The 12,193-nt window shown below is 38.1% G+C and overlaps 1 long non-coding RNA gene across 1 annotated transcript; it reads left to right on the plus strand.

Annotated features, from left to right (window-relative positions):
- The first annotated feature begins 2,473 nt into the window (after positions 1 to 2,473).
- On the plus strand, positions 2,474 to 6,392 carry LOC149149042 (uncharacterized). Its single transcript, XR_016262950.1, has 3 exons — positions 2,474 to 2,650; positions 2,858 to 3,511; positions 6,097 to 6,392. It is a non-coding gene; the product is annotated as an uncharacterized LOC149149042 (long non-coding RNA).
- Positions 6,393 to 12,193: the final 5,801 nt, after the last annotated feature.

A 12,193-nucleotide genomic window follows, 5' to 3' on the forward strand; every position in this document is an offset into this window, starting at 1 on the left:
TAAATTATCAATAATAACACGATTACTCAAATCTTGAAGCAATATTTTTGAAATTCTTTGAAAAATAATTATGTTGAACATGTTTCTTCATGGCAAATGTAACTTCATGAACTAGTGTGCATAAATCAACTTTCTTTATGGTGAGGGGCATAACCTCAAGATTTTTCGTCCCTGAAACGATTTGCATAAATCGTCAACGTGAAAATATTTGTAATCCATTCCATGTCTCATTGTATATCTAAACCACGTGGAAAGCGTGAATGCAAGGGTTTCTTCATCCCATTATTGGGTTTCTTTTATAGATGAGAGCTCGCACAGAGTAACCACTTCCACTACTTAGATATTGATGCTTCTCCTAGGTTTACTGCTACTGAAGGGCTTAGCCCTGCTCTCAGATGGTTGATTTTTCATTCATGAGTCATAGAGGGAGATTTTGCTAGTGAAGTTTCAAGGTTGGGATCCACAAATTATGTATGTGTAGGGTCCTTCATAATATTTTATTACAATGTGAATCTGATCGATCCACATAAATAAATTGTGCCTATCAATACATAAAATTATATAGAACTTAATCTTTAATTAAAAAGACATTAAAAAGTCAATCACGAGTATAAGGCATCCACATATATTTCTTTTCTTTTATCAAATATACAACAATATGCCACAATATTTTAATTAGTGTTTTTGTCCCACTACTATAAAGTTTCTTCTATGTCATCAGATATGGAAAAGACTTGTTCGCAGGAGTAGCAACATGACCATACTCATTTATAGAAAATGAAGTTGCTTTTTTAAGATATCATTTTACGCTTGGCATTTGCACTTGGCTTCCACCCCAACCAAATAAAATTCGTTGTAGTTTTATACTTAAATAAACTACATTACAAAAGAATACCATGAGAAAAACCATGTGTTAAGAATACCATGGGAAAAACTATGGTTTGTAAAAACAGAGTCCAAAAATGGCTAATGTTTATGTAACATGACATGACATTACAATATCTCTTCCATAACATTACAACATTTCTTCCATACTGCACCTGAAAGCGCCTCTTCGCGCAACCAAACACCGAAAGGGATCAAATCTCTTGGGGTGCAAACCTCTTTTAGAGTGATAGTAGATTTGATCCTTCTTGGTGCTTGGTAGATTTGGAGTTAAGATGGATCTAGATTGGTTTTATTGCATTGAAAAATGCTCTCCAACCTAGTATAGAAGAGATGTTCTTATGTCATGTCCTATCCTGTCCAAACATTTTGACTTGTCAAATTTCATTAAAAAATACTAATACTAATAATTATAATTATTAATAAAACCGAATGAATCAATCAAATTACATTACAAATAAAAAAATTAAATTAAATTAATAATTATATTTAATTATAATTAATAATTATATTTAATTATAATTAATAATTAAACTAGCCTAGATCCATCTTAACTCTAAATCTACCCCCAAGCTCCGAGAGGGATCAAATCTCTTGAGTTACAAAACTCTTTTAGAGTGAAAAAAGATTTGATCCCTCTGGATGCTTAGTAGATCTAGAATTAAGATGAATCCAAGATGATATTTATTACTTTCTTTTTTACTTAACTTCAAAAGTAAAATACAAAATAATTATAATTTTAAGGACACTAACATAGAAAAAACTAGTAATTTTTTCAACTATTTTAATAAAATATATAATAAATTTTTAAGCTAAGAAAAAAATTTTGACGCATTTCGAACTAGCTAGGGTGGTTCATCATATGGTCGTGATGATGAACCATACTAACTAGCTAGTAACGAGTTGGCAAAATTTTCTCCTATGTAATTTTTAACAAAAAGAGTCTTTTTAATATAATATAGATCACAATTCATAAATTCTTAAAAAATTCTTAAATTATTTTAATAAAATATAAATAAATATAATAAAAATAATTTAGAAAAAATAATTAATAAAAATATATTTGAATTAGAAAAACCTATAATATAATAATATATTTTAACATTTCTAGAGATTTAAACTAAATAATGTGTTTCTTAAAATGAAAAAGGTTTCTCTCTCACCTCTATATATATAACACAACTTATAACATATACTTCGCAATGACGATACAAAATATTTATTCCAATGACGAGGAATCTATCAACTTGCTCCCACTGAGAACAAAGCATTGCTTATGATGGCATTTGCAGGTTCAACACCACCGTGTTGGGACCATTGGAACTTTGCAAAATAAGCAATCTAATAGCACTTACATCCATAGAAAAGAATATTAAAAAGGAGAAATATTATTGTATTGATGTGAGGGAGGGGTGGGGTGCAAGGTGGATTAAGAGTAGTCTATAGTGGAAATTCCTACTGCACAAATTTTAGGAAATCTGCCTAAATAGTGATAATTTCTCCATGATTTTGGCAAAAATCTGATTTTAGGAAATCTAAGTTATAGTGGTCTAAGAGTTTGGGTGCTCAATAATAATATTTTTTTTGATAATCGAACCACCATTAAACACTCCAGTACTCAGATTCAGATGATTTTTTCGAAAGAAAGTTAACTTTCCTATTTTTTTTCTCTCCCTCCCCTGGTGAACAATGAAATCCCAGACAGAAAAACTCTGCTACTGGCATGGCTGATACTATTTCTCCTTCCTCTCGCGCTGTTCCCATGGTGAACAGTGAAACCCTAGTAGGAAATCTGTGCTCCTTCGGCTCTACATATGGTTTTCCTATTTAACACTCTCGGACATTATAATCGACCGTATGTTCTTTAATTCTCTAGCCCTGCTGCATATACATTGAACATATATATTCCTTATATATATATCTTATCTAAGATTATGTATAATGGAGATAGATTATTTACTGAATGTTTCAGCTAATTCGAGGCACAAGAACAGTGGAGAGCTTTTGAGAATAGCTCGAGCTTTCAACGAGGAAGGATTGTGATAGATATGAAATTGTGTCAATTCCTGAGACTCACTTATTCGAGGTGGTCTTTTATCATTTTATTAGGACATGCCAGCTCCTGAGGCAGAAGAAGGGTCACGTTGGTCAGAATAATGCCCGGGCATGAGGTCACGACGTTATGAAGATCGGTCGGCTAGAGGACTTGATTGAAGGCCTTCATTGTTGTGGGCGATGGCAATGGCCACGTTAGGGTTAGGATCAAGTGCAATAAGGAGCTGGCCACAACCAATCTCTGGAGCTATTATTTTGGCCAATCTTTCAGTTATTCTCGAGGAGAGGTTACCGGAGTAACAAGAACAGGAAACCCCATACTGTGCCAGTTAAATCCACTGGTAAATGTGGCCTCATAATGGTACAGATGTAGCTAGGCCTTAGCCATACCCAGTAGGTTCCTGCATGGTCAAATGCTCCTACTTTTATCTTGAGATATTTAGTGATGGACTAGTTGTGCGATTTGCTCAAGTGAAGGATTGACAGTGGATTAAAAAATCCTGTTAATTCTACTGAAGAGCAGAAGGATCTAACTAAGTTGATGCGTCATCTATAATTCTACAACCTAGAGGTAATATTCCTACCATTTTTGTTGTTTATGCAACTTGAGTTCTCTCATTAAAAATTTTGTTGCAGTTTTGTATGTTAAGAGTCTTAGTGTTAACATGAGCTAAAACTCAGGCCTATTGAATCCTATTTATGATATTCTTTTGTGGAATTAATATACATGATATTGTCATAAAATGCACATCCTTGATATGTTTGATAATATTCTAGTCCTGAAGCTTTCTTTGAGGATTTTCGAAGCCCAAAGAATATAAGTTGCTATTTTTTTGATATAATGATGAATTGATTCAACTTGGGTAGGTTTAATAAATGGTTTATAATAAAAATCTTGCAAGTCTCATACAATAACAAATTTAACTGTAAATATATGTGAGGTTGTTATTCACATCCAGATTAATCAGATTCCTTTTTTAATGAAATCTAATATACAGTGACATTTCTATCTAATGCGTGGATGCCAGAACCCTTTCAAAGATCAGGGTCTTCCACTTTTGATGCAAACATGTCCATGTAGTGTAATTTATCACGCTGGAAACTAATAGCCATCTTTTTATCCATAGTGTTGCCGCAATCATGCTTTTGGTTTAAATGTTCTACAATTTCTAACTTCATTTTGATAAGCAAAGGACTAAATTTACCTTTTATTTAATAGTCAATTAATACCGCTGAAAAAATGCATTCTTACCTAAGGTCTGGATGTTGTATCTTATACCCTCGACTTCGTCCTACTACTCTGTACATTTCGACACCCTTTTTGATGCAAAAATCCCAATGGAGTGTAACTTATCATTCTGGAAACTGATAGCTATTTTGATAAGCTATTCCAAAATTCCAAAATATTCCAAAATTTCAACCTCATTTTGATAAGCAAAGGATTGACTTTGCCTTTTATGTGACATATAATTAATATGACTAAAATAATGCATTCTTACATAAAGTCTTGACTTTTGATGTTGTATCTCATACCATCCTACCTCTATCTACTGCCTTCTACAATTAATTAGAACTGCAAATAACAGTGGGGCTAGTATTCGAATCCAGATTGATTGGTTTCTTTTTATATTAAATAAAGAATAAAGTGATGCTTCTAGCTAATACATAGGTGCAAGAAGCGTTTTGAAGGTCAGGGTCTTCCTTTTTAATGCAAAACTATCCTGGGTCCTTGGAGTGTCACTAATCATTCTAGAAATAATAACCCTTTCTATCCATAGTATTTCTTCAATCATACTTCTGATGTTTAAATCTTCTACAGTTTCTAACCTCATCATTTTGATAAGCAAAGGAAATTTTGTCGAGTTGCGTTAAAAGAACTTGTAATGATTGTTGTTCTGTTTTTATTCCTTATTGTCAATATATATTTCTTGATAATGATGCAAGATCTCATTATCATAAGAATGCAATAGAGATAATCCTTATGAACGTATAAATACTAGGGTGCCAGCAAGGCACGTGCACATGTAAAAGTTCTAGCATGGAAAATATGCATACACATCCCCACTTTAAAAACACACATACATAGACACATACATACAAAGGTGTCAGATCATTTCTACCCTCACTCAACAAGTTTACCGGGTGTTAGATCATCCCTACCCTCACTCAGTAGGTTCATCAACATGCCCATTAGGCAAACACAGTAGCCAGAATAACAATAATTGCATTTAGTCATTTATGTAACAATTTTACTAATGAAAACGGAAATCACGAGTTAAAAATCTCCAAGTGTGTGTTGGCATCTGTCTTCCCTGTTCATTACCTTCAATAACATGTTTTGAGAGTGCCCATGGAAACGAGAACAATCTTGTACAATGTTGATATTGAGATACTCCAAAGAATACAACTTTGTCATATCCTCCTTGCATATGGAAGCAAGACTCATAGACTCTATAATGTTAACCTCAACTGATTAGAGGCCCCTATACCTTGAAGAATTCATATATCATGTGATGAGAAACTATTTTTTTTTAAATTCACTTGGTGGATTCTTATTCCTTCTTTTGAAAATCAAACAACCAGCTAGCCCAATACTCATACAGATATTGCAATCAGCGTTTACCACCCCTAAATGGCCTCTACTTGCCACAACATAAGGCTTAAAGCTTAATCGGGAGCCTTCTTGGTCGAAGAAGTGGTCCACTAGGGCTGCATGCACTTCTTCTTCCAAAACCATTCTGTTTGTAGAAACTTTCAAGGTAGTCATCACATATTCAAGTTGAATAGAAGTTTATCCCAGTTATTAATCAAGCTTGGGGTCTTTTGTATCTACAAGATAGGCATTCATAGTGCTCAATGTGTTCAACACTTGCATGAGTAATCTACTGTTGCCATCAAACCATATTTCATTCATATCAAAATTGATCTAGGTCTCGTGAGGCAAAAGTTTTCACAAGTTGCACAAAATGCATCATTGTGCTAATTGGCTCCCTCTAATATATGCCATCATATTTAAGTGGTGTAAACTTTATCGCTTTGTCTGATATTCAGATGTTTGCTGCATTATACCAATCTTGTTATTGCTGCTGCCATTATTAGTTACAATAGATTTTTCTTTTCATTTCGTTTCTAATAGCTCCAATAATAACCCTACAGGTAGTTGGGAGATCATCGATGATGTTGAAAAGTCGTTCCTATCATTCTTGTCTAACCCAAGTCTTGTACCAAAGTATAATGCAAAAACAAGAAGCCTTCAAGCCATGCATCACTATGAATGGTAGCCAAAGATGGCCAATCTCTTTTCTTGTAAGATATCCTTTGAAAAGTTAATTCCGGAAAAATGAATATGTCAATCCAGGAAAAGTAGGATGAACCTATGGAAAACCATTATCCTGGTGCTATGATAACCTACTACAACTGTGGTTGATTTAGTGAGTGAATGAACTACAGTTGGTGTTTGTTAACACCCAGGTTGTTCCCTATGACTCCCAAGGGAATACGGCCGGGGTAACCACTAACCAATCTTTGGATCACAGTTTCTAGCCAAACTGTAATCAGAGAGGGCTCTCTCTTTATGATTTGTCTCTGTTATGATGGTGTTTTAGGCTAGCTATTATGCTCAGGTTTTGGTTTATGTTTTGGTTGAAGGATTTCTTTCAGGTCTTATGATATAGTGTTTAGAGAGTAAAATATCATTGGGCAATGGAGTCTGGATTTGTGAAATGCTTTAGAAATGAAAGATTGGTGGTGCTCAAACTGCAGGGCCAATTTTGTATTTCAGACAAACAAATTTAGCTTAAATGGTGATGTATGTCAACCAACAGAAAGCAATTAAGAATTTTCTATTGAGCTGATGAGGTGAAAGTGAAACACGCTGCACAGGAGCAAACTTGAATTCCTATGACAAAGGCCACTGTGAAAGATGTATTCTGAAAGTGCAGCAATTAAGAATTACACTTATCAAGATTGCATCTGAAGAAAACATTGATTAACAACACAGATTGAACTCAGGGTATTCATTGAATAAATCCTGAAAGTTATTCTTTTTCCTTGTTGCTAAATATGTAAAGTTAGATAACACATGGATTTTAACAAACAAAATACATAACAGAGAGAGTTACAGAGACTTATTGTATGATGAAATACACAGGAATCCAGCAGTTTCCAACAGACACCAGGACGCATTTAACACTTCAGAAATCCGAGAAATTCCATCACTTTCTTTATTAACTTCTGAAAGGACTACAGCATAAGAACTTCTTCAGGAGAAATCAACAACAACCCTTGCAAGCTTCTGCGAAGGGGACTTTATAGGAATGCTTATACAAAATATCTCAGGCATTGAGTCATCTGAGAGAGAAAATATCTTCATAAATTCGTATAGAAAGTAGAAAAGAAGTTATTACAACTTTGAATGCAGCATAAATGCTCTTTATGTCTGTCAGAGGATAATTTGACCTTTGGAGGTCATTGAGTCGGTTGAGTCGTTTTCTTTAACGCTGAATAATGTGTCTTTATTTCTTGCTGCGCTGTATTTTCTCGGCCCTGCCACCTGTAGTTTTCTATTTCTGCTTTGTTGGCCGATACATCTGCTGAGTTGGCTCAGCTTTAATCCACAATGCATGCTGATTTTTGTTAAACTGTGCTCTGCATGACAACTGATACTTTTTAAGAAACAAAAATTGGTGAGTGGCTCCCTGTCTACAAAATCTTCTGTATTGCATTTGTCCACCAGTCTTGCGTAGGGAGTTGATGCCTGAGAATGGCATCCATTGTCTCCTCTGCCTCTGTATACTTGTAGAAATTGGGAGCCACCCTAAACAGGTGATTGATCTCATTCATTATAAAAAATAGATTCTCTACTCTGTTATAGAGATTCTGTCCCGTGGCTGGCCCTGTTTCCTCTGAGGTGCTGGGCTTCTCATTGATCTAACTAGTGGCAAATGTGTTGACCCTTTTGGCATATTGGTCATGTGTGAACAATCTCCCTGCGCTGTTCAGTAAGCCAGGGAGCCCTCTGTTTTCTAACACCTGAAACTTTTCCAAAAACCTGTTCACCTCAGTCTGCATATCCTGGGTTCTTCTTTCCAATGTCTGCACTAAGTTTCTCAGTGTGAGAACCCTTTTGACCATTTGGATAGTCTCAGTTCTGTTTGTAATTCCCATGGTAGCTAACTGAGAACTTGTTTTATGGTTAAGTACATTGATCATTCTGGTGGCCACTTCAGGCATATTGCTCAATAAAGCTCTTGATCTGTGAACCTCCTTCTGTGCCTTTGGGATGAGCTCTAGTTGCTCATGGATAGTTTCAATATATTGCCATTGCTCATTGATAGATTGACCAATGTTAGCCCACAACACTATTTTAAGTTCAGCCACCACCTTATCTAACTTGAGCTCATTCTCTAGCTCTTTTATTCTGTTTTTGAGGGCTTTCACCTCCCTGTCCTTCTCTGCCACAGTTTGTTTGGACTTATCATACCTATCATTGACTTTGGCTAACTTTTCCCTGGTCTCTTTTAACTCTGTCATTTGAGCTTCCAGAACAAGCTGTTTATAAATGGCAATCAACAAATCTGTGGTAGCCTGCTCATGCCTTTGTTGGGCTACCTCATCTGTCTGAGGGTGAATGGTAGCTGGGAGTTTGATTTTCTTCCTCAAGGCAGCCATGTCAGCATCCCTCAACTTCAAGATTTCCTGTATTCCTGAAATATCTTTGGGATCATGCCCAATTTCAATGATTATGTCTTCCAAGGACCTTATTTTGTTGTCCTTCGCCTGGGATGATGCCCTCTCCAATTCTAGCTGAGAGGCTGTGGCATTAAGGCTGCTCTCCAGCTTGTAATTTTCTAATGTTTTGTCTGCCAAGGAGGCATACACCATCTCACCAGTCTGTTTGTGCAGTTCAATTTTATCCATTGGGTGTATGTCTTTGGCCAGGACCTCCAGGTTGGTCCTGAGGTAATCTGAGGCAGATTGGGGATGCAGTGCTGTGGGCATAAAATGACTCATGATCATTTTGCCTTCACTTACATCAAAGGCAGACATGAGTCTTTGCTGATTGGTGGGAGCCATGTTTAACAGATGATTGTACAGCTGTATCTTGATAGGATCACTCCTCCTTTTGATGTCTATAAATTGTTGTTTGATACTGAGTCCACCTTCTTTCTACTGGCCGGAGGAGCTGACTTCTCCTCCCATTGTTCTCTCTTGTTCCTGCTGGAAGGAACTTGTTGAAGCTTCTCTGCTGGGTGGGCCCATGCCTAATGCTTGTCTTATTGCTATGTCATCCTCCGAAAAGTCATTCAATCTTTGTCTTTTCTCTCCCTGGTTGATAGATGAAGTCAGAGGAGTTTCTCTATCCCTTTTTCTGCTTAAGTCCTCCTTATGTGGAGTTTGGAGGACCGAGGCATCAGTGGTGACTTCTGGCCTAAGAGGCACTATGTTCTGAGCCTGTTGCTCAGTGGAAGTTGGAGTATCAATTACTCTTTCCTGCTGTAAGGGCTGTTGTTTGTCATGTTGCCCTTTTTCTTGCTGCAATCCTTGTTGCTGTTGTTGCTCTGCCTGCTCTTGAGTCACTGGAGGTGACTGCTCCTTTTCTTGATGTCGTTGCTCTGTCTCCATTTCCTTTTCTTTGCCTTTGCTGGATATATTTTCAGTGGCCTTGGTAGTTTGCTGTTTGGCAGTTGAGGAGGATGCAGCTGCTCCCGCTTGTGTGCTTGGAAGTGTGAATACCTGTGAACAAAGTTCAAGGTCAGCCATCTTCCTTAGATTTCTTAGTGCCCTCTGGTTTAGCTCTTCTTGTGACATGGGCTCTGCTAAGGTCCCTCTTCTCCATTTGTCTTGGTTTGCATATTTTTCAATGTGAGGGATACTATGGTGATCATAGGCAGATAACTTATATTTGAGCCTCCTCATAGTTATGAAATGATTAGGGTCATAGGGTGCCCATAGGAAACTGGTTTGCAGGCGAAGGGACTCAAGCATTCTCTCTGCTTCCCTCCATCCCTGCTCCCTCTCGTTATAGATAAAATGGCCAAGTTGGCTTTTCACCTTCAACTGTGTTTTTTTGCTTTTTCCTGAGAAGTGAAGCACATCAACTCTGCCAAATTGCCTAAAGTACTCTAGGGCAAATAGCCTCATAGGCACATACTTAGGTAATCTGAATGGAGGTAGATCACACCCATATATCCTAATGACAGTGTGGTTTTGGTAGAAGTACCAATCCCCAATGCTGTAAGCTTTGGATAGCTGAAGAATTCTCTGCATGTCATCAGTGAGTCTCGGAGGAGGTGAGCTCATCAGCATTGCCATAGCTGGATGGATGAACTGATCCATGAATTCACAGTAAGTGTATGGAGACTCAGGTATAGTGTGGAAAACAGAAGACCAATAGACCACTGATCTGGGATTGCCTTGGGCATCCATTCTTTTGATTGAAAAATGAAATTTCTCATGTTGATGGTACAAGATCAAATGGTAGATGTAGGAGGTGTATCTGAACATCCTATCTCTCCTCAAATTCATCAATTGCTCATGAATCTTGTCTGATATGTAGGTGGCATAGTCATAGCAGATTGGTGACTTGCCAGGAGCAAACATAAGCATCATTACCAGCACAGTTGCATCAATATGCTCAATTAAACTATATCCCAAGATGGGACAAATCATATCTGCAAGGTCTCTGCCCAACTCATTGAGATATACATGACAAATTGGAGGGTACATCACACTGTCAGAGTTAATGTATAATTGATTAAGTTTGATAATTTGAGCATCTATCAGTTTATCCCCTTGTTTTATCAGGTTCACTAGAGACAAAGGGACCAACTTCTTCTGAGGGGTGAAGCAAAGCATGTCTCTGATAGCTTGAGGGGTAACATAGAAAAGTACTGAACCAGATGGGTCAACAACAGCCCTCTGAGAAACATCATATTGTTCAGCACACAGGTGGATTAGTTCAGGGAACTGGTTGACCTGAGGGAGCTTGAAAATAGGGAGGAAAGAGTCCCATATGCCCAATATATCTGTCCCATTTTCATGCTTGGCTTTCAACTCTTTCAACAGATGAATGTGGAATTTGCTGCTCATAAACATTTCTTCTGTAATTTGGTAATCCATATCTGCCAAGGCTTGCCATTTCAAGTTCCTTTGAGGGGCATTCAGAGGCTGAACATTTAGTACTACAGGTGTCTCCATTGCAAAAGAGGATTTTGAATTGAGTGCAAAGTGGTTTTAATTGAGCAGGACAGTATAGAGGAATGTCTCTTTACCAGGGAGGTGAATTTATCAGGAACAGAGAGTAGTTCTAGTAAATAGCAATTGAAATACTATTTGCAGTGCAAAATAGGACAAATGTTTGGCCTCACTCTGTCTCTCTCAGTAGTTAAATTCGGTTTGAATGAGTCTGCCGCGATTGCGCAGACAGAGCTTGGTTTTTCAATGAAAATGCAGGTAAACAAGGCTCGGCTAGTATTGTTCGAGTTCACAACTGTCAAAGGGGCAGGTGCAAGGATTTCTGCCGGTGAATTCAAGAGTTTTTTCTGTTATGAGCTCTTTTGAGGGAAATAACAGACAAAGCAGGTACGTGAAGGATTTATAGCGGAAAATACCTGGTGAGGAGTAGGCAATGGTCACGGATGACTGTGGAATGGCGCGCCGCCGGTCTCCTGGTCAGGTTCTGCAGGTTGGCGGACTTTGGACGTGAAAATCGCATGCAGGCGCAACAAAGTCTATTGTGAGAAAATGGAAAAAACACGAAATTTCACCATAATATTGGTTTTTTGGACTTTGGCGCGTTTTTCTGCTGACGTCAGCATGATGTCATAGGTGGGGTCAGGGCCGGCTGACGTCATAGGTGAGGTGGCGGGCTCTGATTGGTCCACGGGGATGGTGAAGTGGCAGGACAGATCGGCAGATGGTCGGGCGCAACGGTTGACGTGACGGCATGGTGGCAGTGACGTGGGATGATGTGGAGGTGACGTAGTATAGGCGGAATAGCCGAAACCGGAAACAGCCAGCGGTTTCATATCGCACCGCTCATGGTACGGGGGGGAATCTGTCAGACGTACCTCCGACGAGCTGTGGCGGGGACGCGTGGCTGCCGAGTGACGTAACCTTTTTACGGACATCGGACGATATCCGTCGGATGTGAGACCCGCTCCGATATCAACGATGACCGTCGGATCTGGAGGGCCCGATCCAACGGCTGTCGGGGGAGTGATGTGATCGGTAGATATGGCGGGTAAACAAC

This window comes from Pinus tabuliformis, chromosome 9 (assembly GCF_031772625.1).
Source record: "Pinus tabuliformis cultivar Carrire ecotype Pingquan chromosome 9, CPIR1, whole genome shotgun sequence".
Taxonomy (NCBI): domain Eukaryota; kingdom Viridiplantae; phylum Streptophyta; class Pinopsida; order Pinales; family Pinaceae; genus Pinus; species Pinus tabuliformis.